The sequence below is a fragment of the Carcharhinus amblyrhynchos genome, chromosome 2, assembly GCF_965287045.1.
Source record: "Carcharhinus amblyrhynchos chromosome 2, sCarAmb.v2.hapA, whole genome shotgun sequence".
Lineage (NCBI taxonomy): Eukaryota > Metazoa > Chordata > Chondrichthyes > Carcharhiniformes > Carcharhinidae > Carcharhinus > Carcharhinus amblyrhynchos.
This window is the reverse complement of record NC_137325.1, coordinates 56,038,327-56,052,922: the sequence shown is the minus strand read 5'-3', so window position 1 is coordinate 56,052,922 and position 14,596 is coordinate 56,038,327. Positions and strand designations below refer to the sequence as shown.

At 41.9% G+C, this 14,596-nt stretch overlaps 1 protein-coding gene across 6 annotated transcripts in view; it reads left to right on the top strand.

The window, feature by feature from the left end:
* Window positions 1-2,679: 2,679 nt before the first annotated feature.
* LOC145354635 (secernin-1-like) overlaps window positions 2,680-14,596 on the top strand; it is an 84,323-nt gene continuing 72,406 nt past the window's right edge. The window contains exon 1 of one of the 6 annotated variants that reach the window (XM_080206104.1): window positions 2,680-2,917. The gene's annotated coding sequence lies outside the window, so the exon portion shown is untranslated. Of the gene's footprint in view, window positions 2,918-3,187; window positions 3,259-4,381; window positions 4,403-6,575; window positions 6,612-8,734; window positions 8,938-14,596 lie in introns of those variants that run through there. The other 5 variants (XM_080206069.1, XM_080206077.1, XM_080206097.1 and 2 more) reach the window with 5 other exon arrangements.

The following is a 14,596-nucleotide window of genomic DNA, read 5'->3' as shown; positions in this document are numbered from 1 at the left end:
AAGTACGTGACTGTACAACACTCCTTCCTGGCTCCAACTTGAGGTTCCTCCCTGACCTGGGATAACTGCCCTTCCATTTAATCAGCTCAGCTTTCCACCTCAAAGCTCCATAGGGTCTGACCAGATCATGTAGCCCTTATGGAACTCCCCCTTAAGGGACCATTCAACCACAAAGCATCAAAGCTTGTTCTAAAGCGCACAACTTTAGTATTATAGCCAAAATGTTGTCAGGGTCCATAACCTTTGCTGTATCCAGCATTCATAGAGTTCAGAATTCCTTTTTATTATAGGGGTACAAAAATAGGAAGACTTGCTGCAGTTGTAGAGGTTTTGAACCCAAACCTGGAGACTGTGGTGCAGTTTTGGTCTCTACATTTAAGGAAGGATATACTTTCGTTGGAGACAGTACAGTGAAGCTTCACTAATTGGGGGTGAGAGGCTTGTTCTGATAAGAGGTTGAGTAAATATGGTCTATATTCTTTGGAACTGAGATTCAGAGATGAAACATACAAGAATGAACATGACAGAGTAGGCATGAGATTGTTTGTGGTGACAGGGAAATCTAGAACGTAGGTACAGTCTCTGCATAAGGTCTTGGATTAAGTAGGACTAAGATCAGGAGAAATATTTTCATCCAATAAAATTGTGAATCTTTGGAACTCTCTGCCCCAGTGATTGCAGATGTTCCATTGAGTATATTTAAAGTTGAGATAGACAGATGTTGTTCTCTGAGAATTGAGGGATATAGGGAGCAGATGAAAACATGGAATTTGGATCAATCATGATCACACTGAATGCAGAGCAGGCTCCTATTTCTTATGTTACTTGTTATTCTATTTTCATACATTGTGTTTAACATAAGAACATTAGAACTAGGAGCAGGAGTAGGCCATCTGGCCCCTCAAGCCTGCCCTGCCATTCAATAAGATCATGGCTGATCTTTTTGTGGACTCACCTCCACTTACCCACCCACTCATCATAGCCTTTAATTCCTTTACTGTTCAAAGAATTATCCATCCTTGCCTTAAAAACATTCAATGAGGTAGTTGCAACTGCTTCACTGGGCAGGGAATTCTGCAGATTCACAACCCTTTGTGTGAAGAAGCTCCTCCTCAACTCAGTGCTAAATCTGCTCCCTTTTTTTGAGGCTATGCTCCCTAGTTTTAATTTCACCCGCCAGTGGAAACAACTTCCCTGCTTTGATCTTATCCATTCCCTTCATAAATCTTATATGTTTCTATAAGATCTCCCCTCATTCTTCTGAATTTCAGTTAGTATAACCCCAGTTTGCTCAGTCTCTCCTCATAAGCCAACCTCTCAACTCCAGAATCAACCTAATGAATCTCCTCTGCACCCCCTCCAGTGCCAGTATATCCTTTCTCAAGACCAAAACTGTACACAGTACTCCAGGTGTGGCCTCACCAGCACCTTATACAGCTGCAACAAAACCTCGCTCTTTTTAAACTCCATCCCACCAGCAATGAAGGACAAAATTCCATTTGCCTTCTTAATTACCTGCTGCACCTGCAAACTAATTCCTAGTGATTTTTGCACAAAGACACACAGGTCCCTCTGCACAGTAGCATGTGGCAATTTTTTACCATTTAAATAATAGTTCACTTTGCTGTTATTCCTACTAAAATGGATGACCTCACGTTTACCAACATTGTACTCCACCCTCCAGACCCTCGCCCACTCACTTAGACTATATATCTCTGCAGACTTTCAGCATCCTCTGCACACTTTGCTGTGCCACTCATTTTAGTGTCAACTGGGACTCTACCATTTCCTTTCCTACTTGTCCTTCATATTTTCTGTCTTCAACTTGGTTTTCGACAACTATAATTATCATAAATCTCTATTTTTCCAGTTTATGGACAATGTTGCTAGTCATCCACCGACCTTTAGCTTTGAATACCCCTGATTAATTTCGGGTGAGGATGCCCTTTAATTAACCAGTTTGGAGATACCAGGCAGCACTAAACGTCAAACAATATTTCTTTAAAGGATCACAACTAGTGGAAAAAAAGTCAAAGAAAGGAAACACAACTTTAATATTCTTACCTGTAAGCTTCAAAAGCCTCAATTCCTGCGATGCCCCTTGGCTATAAGTGGCTTCAAGCAAACTCCCTCTCTAGTGCCTTTCCGTGTGAACAAGGCATCTGAACCGAAGCAGGCGCAACCTGAAAGAACAGATAACCTGGTCAAAGATGAGGAGCTAAAGTGAAGATGGAGAGTAATCCCTTCAATAAAAAAGTACAACAGGGACGGCAGCCTCTCACACTGGGTATAGATGTGAAACACTGACTCCTCTGGGCCTGGGAGTCTGTGAAGTGGCTGGAAAGGCTGCCTGCGAGAACTGCGAACAGAACCCCCACCCGACTTGCGCTGGTGTATCGACTCTGGATCTGATTGAATTATTCCCTCTTTGAGAGATTCATTTCTCAACCGATTTCCCCTCCACGTGAGGCAGAGATCCCTCTTTAACTGAAATCAGACCTCCTCACCTTTGACAGCTCCACACTCCTTATCGATGGTAACTTTTCAGGATGATCTCGAAACTAGCATCACCCAATTATTGAAAAAAATAAACCCCATAGCTGGCAGGGTGGAAACACAATCCCTGCCTAAGTTTCAGATGTTCCTGAGTGGAACTGGCTCAGCAGACGGCGCTGCAGCAATGTGGACAAGTTGCTGTCTGCATGAGACATCAACAAACCTCCGGCGTTGTGAACACCGAATGGGCAGCAGGAAGATCTTGTGTGTGAATTGGGATGAACACCGTTACATTTAACCGGCAGCCACTCGTTTAAAGAGAGAACTATTTGCTGGGAGTGATCGCCTCCGCCCTGTATGCTGCGGTCACAGGAGCAGGAGGCAGCGGCTACCTAGACACCGGCATCACTCCCACCCTCAGGTAAGAGGCAGCTCTCACACTAATGGCTTTTCCTCTCCGGCGGTGGCTGCTCCCTCAGTGAGGGAGCGGGACTCGGGGACTGGCCTGAGGTAGATACTGGCGGCACTTTGTGTGTGTCCAGAGGGAAGGAAGATTGTCCGCTATGCGCAGCCAGGGTTTAATTTAGTGGAGGGGCTGCGAAGGGTTGGAGCTTTTCTGTGGCCGGAGTTTAGGGAGGGGCCGGGGGGGGGGGGGGGGTGGGGGAACGGGATTGGGGAAAAGAATTGTCCAGACGGAATGGCTGGACACGGATAGTCCTCACTGCCGGCTGGCTGCTTATTGACCATCTGCTCAACCCACAGGTACCCCGTTTTCAGAGCTTCCTGTATCGCCGCCCCCACTCTCCTCACCCAGCCGACGGCAGCACTCTTTGCCCACTGCCTCCCTCCCTCCCCCCCTTGCCCATTTCCTCCCTCCCTCCCTCCCTCCCTCCTTGCCCATTTCCTCCCTCCCTCCCTCCCTCCTTGCCCATTTCCTCCCTCCCTCCCTCCCTCCTTGCCCATTTCCTCCCTCCCTCCTTGCCCCCCCTTGCCCACCCTGTCCCTATCCCACACCCCCTTGCCCACCCCAGACCTCCCCATCCTATTCTCTAAACCACCTTGTTTTTCTTTTCCCTGGTCCAATTTTCCACTCTCTATCCACATTTCTACTGTTTCTAAATATTTGATTTATTCACTTAGCATATCTCTTAGTTTAAACACAATCAGTTTCTCATTCACATTCCTCCTCTCTTTCTCTTCCCCCGTCCCCCCCCTCCCCATTATCTCTTTCATATTTTCCTGTGAACTGCCAGCAAGAGAGGGGGTTGGTCATGGAAATTCTATGTATTATTTATGACATTTGTGAGGTGGTGTTTAAATCCAACTCGTTACGTTATGCAACCACCTGGGTATGGTGTGTGATTAAGTTATCCTGTATCAACAGAATAAATGATATTATAATCACTCAATCCTGTAATTCTAGCAAGACTAAGAGGGAAGGGAGCTTTGTATTTCACTGAGCTGAAGTGTGGCAATGAAAGCAGGAGGTTACTCCAGGCTTTTCAATCACGTTAATATAAACTGGTGATTCTCAAGCTTCTCTGTTTGGGCAGCTTGCTGTGTCTATTCACATATTCCTTACTGAGATTTCCTTTCTTAACTCCAGGAAGACTACGCAAAAGATAAGTGATTTTATCAATTATTTTCGAAGCAACAGAAACCTTCCAAAATTACAGTGCAGTTTGTGAATCTAACCATGGAGCCCTGGGGCTTGAATGCTGTTAAAGTCCTTGTTTGAAAATGTATGGCATGAGCAAGATAAAGTTAATTTTGATTTGATTTATTATTGCCACGTGTATTATTATACAATGAGAAGCATTGTTTCTTGCATGCTATCCAGACAAAGCATACCGTTCATCGAGGAGAGAGTGCAAAATATCATCTGACTGTCACAGCTGGTTAGTGTGTAAGTGTATATTAGTATTGGTGTTGTAAGATTTTCATTGGTGTGAGATACTTTTCTTGTTTCTATAGCACTCTCTTGCAGTGAAAACCTGTCCTTGTATCAATGGACAGGTGTGATCCATCATGTTGAATAAGTTTTTTTTGAAGGTGGGCTGGGTTGAGTTTGCATATTAAAGTGCTTTCCATTTAATTCTTACACTGTAGGTCAGATTTGTGCTGGGTTTTGAAAGCCCAGTGCAGGTTTTACCTTTAGTACTAAAATTTCTTCCAGCTGTACATTTGTGTTACTAAGATCATAAAATACCATAGAAAAAATTGACATACTCTTCAAACTTTTTATGAAGTCAACCACATTTCGGATGAATACATTATAGAGGTTATCATGTCATAATTGTGTATTTTATAAGGAAATTTTGATAAATCTGTATAAAACATTGGCTTGGCATCAACTGGCATATTGTGCCCAGATCTGAGCATTGCAATTAATGAAGGATGTGCAGGCATTAGAGAGAGTGCAGGGAAGATTTACCAGAATGATTCCAGTGATGAGGAATGTCAGTCATGTCGTGAGTTTAGAGAAACTGAGGTATTCCTCTTGGAGAAGTTGAAGAGGAGACTTGGTCAAAAATCATAAGTGGTCTAGACAAAGAAGATTAGGTGAAGCTGTTGTTCCCTTTGGCAGATGGGTCAAGAGCTAGAGGACACGGACTTAAGGTGAGTGGCAAAAGGAGCAATAGCAACAAGAGAGAAAACATTTTCGTGCAGTGAGTGGTTACGATCTGAAATGCAGTGCCTGAGAATGTGGCCGAGGCAGATTCAGGTTTTTGCTTGCAGGGCTATGGGGAAAAGTTGGGGTGTTTTCTGTCACCGCTCTTGTTGAGATTCCATTTCTCAAAACATTGTGATTCTTGCTTGATGGAGACAACCTGAACAGATAATAACTTGCAAGGAAATGTGGAGTCACTGGGGAGGATTGCTGTTTGGATCCAGTGCAGCTCCTGCATATATGCAGCAGTGTTGTAAATGCATTTGTTGTTGATTTTTGGACAGAATGTGCACAGTTTTCCATGTACGGGACAGTTTTAATAAACATGAGGCCAGCGGAATTGAGCATTTCAGTCAATGAGATTGCAAGCACATTGCATCAATGCAATGATATTTCAAATATCTGCTACGTTTAACCGTGTCCAATTGGTTGTAGATGCTGTAGTTCAATTCAGCAGTCGTCAATTTATTGAGTTTGATTGAACAATTGGAGTTTTTTTGTAGCAAAATATTATTTTGGAATATCTTGGATTAATTGCCAAGATGCCTCTTTCACTACCCAATGTTATATTGAGTTATACATACGAGTTCCAGGTTTAACACTGGTTAATGTTTATTTCAGCAGGACATTGCAATTAGCTTCAATATTTGTAGACTCAAAGCACCATGGACTACATTATCGTCATTGAATTAAGTGTCTAACTCAACATGAATTATGTAATTTATATTCCTAAATTGTTTCAGAGCATGTATAAGTCAGCTAATGATCCTGCTGGTAATGGAGTCGAGGGAGAAAAATGTAAGAAGTTGGAGTGCAAGGCAAGATATAGGGAAGGATTCGTTTTAGAACATCAGGGATTTAGCAATGATTAAAACTTGATCAAGGGCCCTGATATTAATGTGAAGGCAACTTCTGAGAATGGGTGGAATTATATGTTCAAAACCCTGAAGTCAAATCAATGCATCAGCTTAATTTCATTCACAGTTCCTTTGGTTTTGAAATTGCAAATGTAGTCGGTTATTTTTCTAGACAGTCTGTATTCATGGTCTGGAGACTGTATTCATTGGTGAGATTAATAAGGGGGTGTTGTTGTACTTAAAAGTTCAATGGAATTTAATTTAGAAGGTGAAATTAACGTCTCAATAATTACCCTGCAGTAGTAAGTAATATCCAACTGCAGTGGATAGGTTACTGACAGGCATCTAAATGTGCCTTTGTGAAATAAGAGAGGACACTTTGGAACCAGATGGCAGACACACTCCTAAGATCAATTTTTAATGATGCATGCATTCCTAACACTCCTGTTTCTGGCAATTCCCTCTCAGGTCTCAGTGTAGATCAGTGAAGGTGAGAGATGGTGCAAGTTAAATTGGAGAAGTGGAGGTTGGAAATCAGTAAGTGGCCAAGTTGAATCATGGAGATCCTGAGTCCAGGAACAATAGAGGTATGTAGGGGGAGAAGTAAGAGACTTTGGTAGTGAATAAGATAATATCTGAAAGCAAATAGGATACCAAAATTTTACAAATTCTACCCTGCGCAAGTAATTGTGGTGGTGTGATTTATAGTAAGTAGTGAGGGTGAAAACAATGGCTTTAGTCATCTTTGCAATCAATTGGAGGAAATTCTAACTTCTCCACAGCTTTGCTATGAGGAGAAACTATTGACAGACTTGCATTTTTTTAAATTCATTCGTGGGACATGGGCATCGCTGGCTGGCCAGCATTTAATGCCCATCCCTAGTTGCCCTTGGAGGGCAGTCAGAGCCACAGCATTGCTGTGGCTCTGGAGTCACATGTGGACCAGCCCAGGTGAGGATGGCAGATTTCCTTCCCTAAAGGAAATTTAGTGAACCGTGGGTTTCTCCAACAGTTGACAATGGACTTATAGTCATCATTAGATTCTTAATTCCAGATTTTTTTTTTTTACTGAGTTCAAATTCCACCATCTGCCGTGACAGGATTTGAACCTGGGTCCCCAGAACATTAGCTGAGTTGGCTCCAATGGAACAGATTGGAGTGAAATGATATGAAAACAGTCCCATTTGAAACAAAAATAAGCACCGAATGATAACAGTGATTTTTCTGTCCTTACTTTATCATAGTACATGCAAAATTACTTCTCCACATTTTATATATGGGAAATTCATGCTTTCCAAATGCTGCATAGAGTTTTTATGCAACTCATGCTGAGCAGAAATCAACAAAGAAATGTTGAACTACTTGGACTAAACAGCGCATATCAGATATCGTGGCGATCAAACTAAAGACTGATTCTTCGGATCTAATTGTTGAGAAACTTGATAGAATAGCTCCAATATTGGATCTGAATAATGAAGAAAGACTGGATAAATTTGGGTTTTTCAGCCTGGGAAGAAGGGATTGAACAGGTGATCTTATCAATGCATATTAAATCATAAATAGTATGCAAAATGTTAATCAGGATTAGTACTGTAAATTTAACATAGGTGTTGGACAAGTTTGACGTGGGTTTAAAATAGTAAAAGACAGCAGTAGGACTGAAGGTTTTTTTTATGCAATGAGTGACCAGACTGACAATGTAAATTGGTTCTGGATGGATAAATTAAGATGGGTCAAATGTCCTTCCTCATGTTGGGAGTGTTGTTTTGTATAATTGCTGATGGAACTCCAATAGTATAAAGTATTTTGGGAAGATAAGCTTCTTGTAATCTGTTTCCCTTTTTTACTTGAAGGTAAGTTATAAAATGCTTAAACTGAATATTATAAAGCAATATTTCACAGTTCAAAAAATTGTTTTGAAAAGACACCAGAATGATTCTAGGTTGGAGGAGGTCTTGCCAGTAAAGTTGAGTCACTGTTAAATTAATCTGTGAATGTCGAGCTATTCATAGAATGAAGTGCAATTTTTGTTCTGGAATGCAATATAATATAGCTAACTGTTACTTCACACTTTGAAACCTTGTAGGCTTTAAAGTATTGAATAGATGAAATAAATACAATACTATACAACCCATACATGCAAAGTTAAACCAAATTTTTGAAACAACTTACAACTTAGGCTCATTATCAGGCCTTTCCCATGACGTGAAAATGAGTAGCTGCATGGGCTTGGTAACTTAGAATGCTGGATTTTGCTTTTATACAGTTGTACCTCCTGATGGATGGAAGCAGAACCAGCTGAGGTCCTTTTTCTGAATTTTTCAGATGTCACGGTACTGGACTGGTGGGTTAGTTAGGTAGTATCTGAAAAAATCACTTTTACATTTCCAAAGATAGAATCTGAAAATGTGGAATTGATTCAAATAAGGAGTGCTTGTGAATCACTTTTGGGGCACATTGTTCTTGTAGCACTGAGAAACAATGAACCTGTCCTGAAAGATGCACATCTGTGCTAGCAAAACTTTGCAAAGGTTTTTCTGCCTTTGCTGCATAGTTGCAACCTGGTCAATTGCCACCCCAGTGGCAATCATCAGCAAAGTTATGGAAGATGTTATCAACAATGCTATTAAGTGGTATTTACTTAACAATAACCTCAGTAATGCTCAGGCCCATTCTGTTCCTGACCTCATTTATAGCCTTGATCCAAGCATGGACAGAAGAGCTGAACTCGAGAGGCGGGAGTGATTGCTCTTGACGTCAAGGCAGTATTTGACCGAGTTTGAATCGAGGAGCTCTAGCAAAACTGGAGTCAATGTGAATCGGGGAGAAAACTGTCCACTGGTTGGAGTCATGCGTATTATAAAGGAAGATAACTGAGGTTGTTGGAGGGCAATCCTCTCAGAAGTTCCCTAGGTTAGTGTACTAGGCTCAAACATATTCAGCTACTTGATCAATGACCTACCTTCCATCATAAGGTCAGAAGTGGAGATGTTTACTGATGTTGAAGTGGTTCATGTTCGTATGCAGCATTCTGGCTTGGGCTAATAATTGGCAAGTAATATTTTGCCACAGAAGTGCCAGGCAATGACCAACTCCAACAAGAGTGAATCCAGCCATCTGCTTTTGACAATCAATGGCATTATCATCACTGAACCTTCCCCCCCCCGCCCAAACGGAAACTGAATTGGGCCAGCTCTGTAAATACTGTGGCTCAAAGCATCTTGTGATTGAGCAATTCTCCTCCTGACTTCCCAAAGCCTGTCCAGCTTCTCCAGGGCACAAGTCAGGAATACTCTCCACCTGCCTGGATGAATGCAGCTCCAACAACACTCCAAGAGCTTAACATCAACCAGGGCAAAGTAGCCTGCTTGATTGGCAGTCCTCCTACTATCATTCCACAATGTCAGCACTGTGCAACATCTACAAGATGACTGTAACAACTCAACAAGACCTCTTCAAAACCTCTGACCTCTATCCCCCTGAAGTACATGGGCAGCAGATGCATGGGAACATCACCGCCTGCAAGTTCCCCTCCAAGCCAAACACCATGCTAGCTTAGAATGATATTGCCAACCTTCACTGTTGTTAGGTCAAAGTCTTGGAACTATTTTCCTAACAGCACTCTGGGTGTACCTACGTCATTTGAACTGCAACTGTTCAAAAAAGCCGCTAACAACCACCACCCTCCGATGGCAAACGTAGATGGGCAATGAACATTGGTCGAGGAGGTAATGTTTACATGCCCATGAAATTTTTCAAAAAAAAACACTGAAACAATTTTGAATAAATATGATACCCTGAGTCACCAAATAGACCCGCAAGAGATGCTTGGAAATTTGTTGCTTTGTTTCTTGTTTGCACCTGTCTTGTCAGATAATCAAATGTGTATCTCAAATATAAGCATGATGTGTTCCTTTGTATTTTTATGTGAGAGAGACAATACAGTAAAGCATGAAATTGCCAATATTTGGGAATGTAAATATTGGGTTCATATAATGAATGAATAAGGGCACCATTTAGTTTATTATGAAATCAGACCAGAAGGTTCCCAGTTGAATTCCTATTATCTGATTTCTGTAAATAGCCACAGGCAGTCGATCATGGTAATAAGTTCTGTCTGTTTTGAGAGTCATGATGTGGAGATGCTGGCATTGGACTGGGGTAAATACAGTAAGAAGTCTCACAACACCAGGTTAAAGTCCAACAAATTTATTTGGTAGCACAAGCCACTAGCTTTCGGAATGCTGGTCCTTCATCAGGTAAGTGGGATATCAGTTCACAAACAGGGCATATAAAGGCACAAACTCAATTTATCAATTGAAATCCCACTCTCCTGATGAAGGAGCAGTACTCTGAAAGCTAGGGGCTTGTGCTACCAAATAAACCTGTTGGACTTGAACCTGGTGTTGTGAAACTTCTTGCTGTGTTTTGAGAGTGGAAGTGAGAACAACATTTCCCTCCCCTATCTATTATTTAGGAAATACTTCAGTAAAACAAATTTGGGGTTAAATCAAGCATTGTTCTGCTGCTCTTATGGTCAAATAGTCTCCTGGAATTAATTGCTTACATTTCATTTCATTTGTCAGGGTGTACCTGGATAGAGTATCATTGGTTTAGTGGCACCCACACTCGTGCAGGTTAAAAAAGAAACCAGGAGAAAATTGTGCAGTTATATATTATAGTTTGTGTGTATGTAATGTATGATTGTGGATCAGTGTCTTGCTGTTAGCCTTCAATTTGCTGAAAATTCATTTGACTATAAATAAGGTAACGGATAAAAGTTGCAATGCTATGTTGTCATTTGTCACTTTAAAATGGAATAGTAATCTCATCTTATACTTAAAAGATGAGATCAGGTGGGTAGATCAGTAAAAATGACAAATTTTCCAGTTTTTTTTAAAATATCATTCACTGTTGATTTGTGGCAAACTAAAAATTGACTTGTATTTAAAAAGTAATATTCACATGGTGTGCATATCACCAACGAAGTTAGCATTTGTTGCTCGTATCTAATTGCCTTTGAAAAAACTGCCATGTGGTACCCTTGTTCAAAAAGTGAAGGAGGAAGAATGCAGGAAAGAGCAGGCCAGGTAATCAGTTTCAGATATTGGAAAAATATTAAGGAAAGTAGTGCATTTGGAAAGTCATAATCTGATTAAGCAAAGTCAACGTGGTTACATGAAGGTGAAATCATATCTGACAAATTTATTCATTCTTTGAGGAGGTAGCAGCCAGGATAGATAGAGGAGAATCGTCAATATTGTGTATTTGGACTTTCAAAATGCATTTGATAAGGTGCCACACAAGAAGAGAGCTAGCTCATGGTGTTGGAGTTAATATTCTGGCACAGTTAGGGGGTTGGCCATCTCGCAGGAAGCAATAAGGGGGTATTTTCCAGGTTGGAGGGCAATAACCAGTGGAGTGCCACAGGGATCAGTGCAGGGACCACAGCTCTTCACAACATATGGTTTGGAGGAAGAAATAGAATGTACTGTGATCAAATTTATGGATAATACAAAGGCGTGAAGAAAAGCAGGTTGTAGGGAGAATATAAATATTTTAGAGAGATATTGATGGATTATGTGAGCGGGCATAAAATCAGCAAATGGAATTCAGTGTGGGGAAAATGTGAACTTGTTCATTTTGGAAGAAAGAATGAGAAGGCAGATTACTACTTAAATGGAGAGAGACTGTAGAAAGCTGTACACAAAGGGACTTGGGGGTGGTTCTTCATGAAAGCTAGCATACAGGTGCAGAAAGTAATAGAGAAGGCAAATGGAATGCTGGCTTTTATTTCCCGGAGACCGGAGTGTAAAATTAGAGGCATTGCAAGTGTACAAAGCTTAAAGTTTATAGAATCCCTACAATGCACAAGGAGGCCCATCAAGTCCGCACTATCCACAATCCCACCCAGGCCCTATCCCCGTAACCCCACATTATTTGCCCTGCTGATCCCCCGACACTAGGGTCAATTTAGCATGGCCAATCAACTAAACCCACGCATATTTGGAGCATGGGAGGAACCCAGAGCACCCGAAGGAAACCCACGCAGACATGGGGGGAATGTGCAAACTCCACACATCAGTGACCCGAGGCTGGAATTGATCCTGTGACCCTGGTGCTGTGAGGCAGCAGTGCTAAACACTGTGCCACCATGCCAAACTGTTTGTTTATTAGTGTCACAAATAGGCTTTCATTAACACTGCAATGAAGATATTGTGAAAATTCCCTAGTTGCAAGGTACTAATAAGGCCAAATTTAAAATACTGTGTCCAGTTTTGGTCCCCCTATTTAAGACAAGATGTGTGAACGTAGCCCAATCCATCACGCAAACCAGCCTCCTATCCATTGACTCCGTCTATACTTCCCACTGCCTCAGAAAAGCAGCCAGCATAATCAAGAACCCCATGCACCTCAGACATACACTCTTCCATCGGGTAAAAAATACAAAAGTCTGAGATCATGTACCAACTGACTCAAGAACAGATTCTTCCCTGCTGTCACCAGACTTTTGAATGGACCTCCCCTATATTAAGCTGAACTTTCTCTACACCCTAGCTGTGACTGTAACACTACATTCTGCATCCTCTCCTTTCCTTCTTCCCAATATACTCTATGAATGAACAAAGAAAATTACAGCACAGAGACAGGCCCTTTGGCCCTCCAAGCCTGCACTGACCATGCTGCCCGTCTTAACTAAAACCCCCTAGGGTTCTGGGGACCATATCCCTCTATTCCCATCTCATTCACGTACATGTCAAGACGCCCCTTAAAAGTCACTACCGTATCCACTTCCACTACCTTCCCTGTCAACAAGTTCCAGGAACCTACCAATCTCTGTATAAAAAAAATCTGCCTCATTCATCCCTTGTAAAACTTATCTCTCACACCTTAAACCTATGCGCCCTAATTGACTCTTCCACCCTGGGGAAAAAGCTTCTGTCTATCCACTCTGTCCATACCCCTCATAATCTTGTAGACTTCTAGCAGGCCTCCCCTCAACCTCTGTTGCTCCAGTGTGAACAAGCCAAGTTTCTCCAACCTCTCCTCATCGCTAATGCTCTCCATATCAGGCAACATCCTGGTAAATGTTTTCTGTACCCTCTCCAAAGTCTCCATATCCTTCTGGTAGTATGGCAACCAGAATGGAATAGTATATTCCAAGTGTGGCCTAACTAAGGTTCTAAAGTGGCAACACAACTTGCCAATTTTTAAACTCAGTACCGCGGCCAATGAAGGCAAACATGTCATATGCCTTCTTGACTACCTTTTTCATCTGCATTGCCACTTTCAGTGACCTGTGTACCTGTACACCCAGATCCCTTTTCCTATCAATACTCCTAAGGGTTCTGCCATTTACTGTATATTTCCTATCTGTATTAGGCCTTCCAAAACGCATTACCGCACATTTGTCCGAATTAAACTCCACCTGCCATCTCTCCACCCAAGTCTCTGATGGTCCTCATCGCTATCTGCAAATCCACCAGCCTTTGTGTCATCCGCAAACTTACTAATCAATCTAGTTACATTTTCCTCCAAATCATTTATATATATATTACAAACAGCAAAGGTCCTAGCCCTGATCCCTGAGGAACACCACTTGTCACAGCCCTTCATTCAGAAATGCACCCTTCCACTACTACCCTGTGTCCTCTTTGACTGAGCCAGTTTTGTATCCACCTTGCCAGCTCACCTCTGATCCCAGGCGACTTCACCTTCTGCACCAGTCTGCCATGAGGGATCTTGTCAAAGGTTTTACTGAAGTCCGCGTAGACAACATCTGCTACCCTACCTTCATCAATCATCTTCGTCACTTCCTCAAAAAATTTGATCAAGTTCGTGAGATATGACTTCCCCTTCACAAAACCATGTTGCCTCTCGCTAATATGTCCACTTATTCCCGAGTGGGAATAAATCCTGTCTCAAAGAATCTGCTCCAATAATTTCTCCACCAGTGACATAAGGCTCACTGGCCTGTAATTACCTGGATTATTTTTGCCACAGTTCTTAAACAAAGGAACAACATTGGCTATTCTCCAGTCCTCTCGGACCTCCCCTGTAGCCAGTGAGGATACAAAGATTTCTCTCAAGGCCCCAGTAATTTCCTCCTTTGTCTCTCTCAGTATTCTGGAGTATATCCCATCAGGCCCTGGGGACTTGTCTATCTTAATGTTTCTCAAGAACCCCAGTACCTCTTCCTTTTTGGTCTTAATATGATTCAAACTATCTACATGTCCTTTCTCAGACTCATCATCCACCAAGTCCTTCTCTTTGTGAATATTGACGCAAAGTACTCATTTAATACCTCACCCATTCCCTGTGGCTCCACGCATAGATTTCCTGCCTTGCGCTTGAGTGGGCTAACTCTTTCTCTGGCTACCCTGTTGCTCTTTATATATGTGTAAGAAGCCTTGGGATTTTCCTTAATCCTGCTGGCCAATGCTTTTTCATGATCCCTTCTAGCCCTTCATACTTTTTGCTTAAGTTTCTTGCTAGTTGCCTTGTATTCCACACTTGCTTCGTGTGTTCCCAGCCTCTTAGCTTTGACAAATGCTTCCTTTTTTTCTTTGAC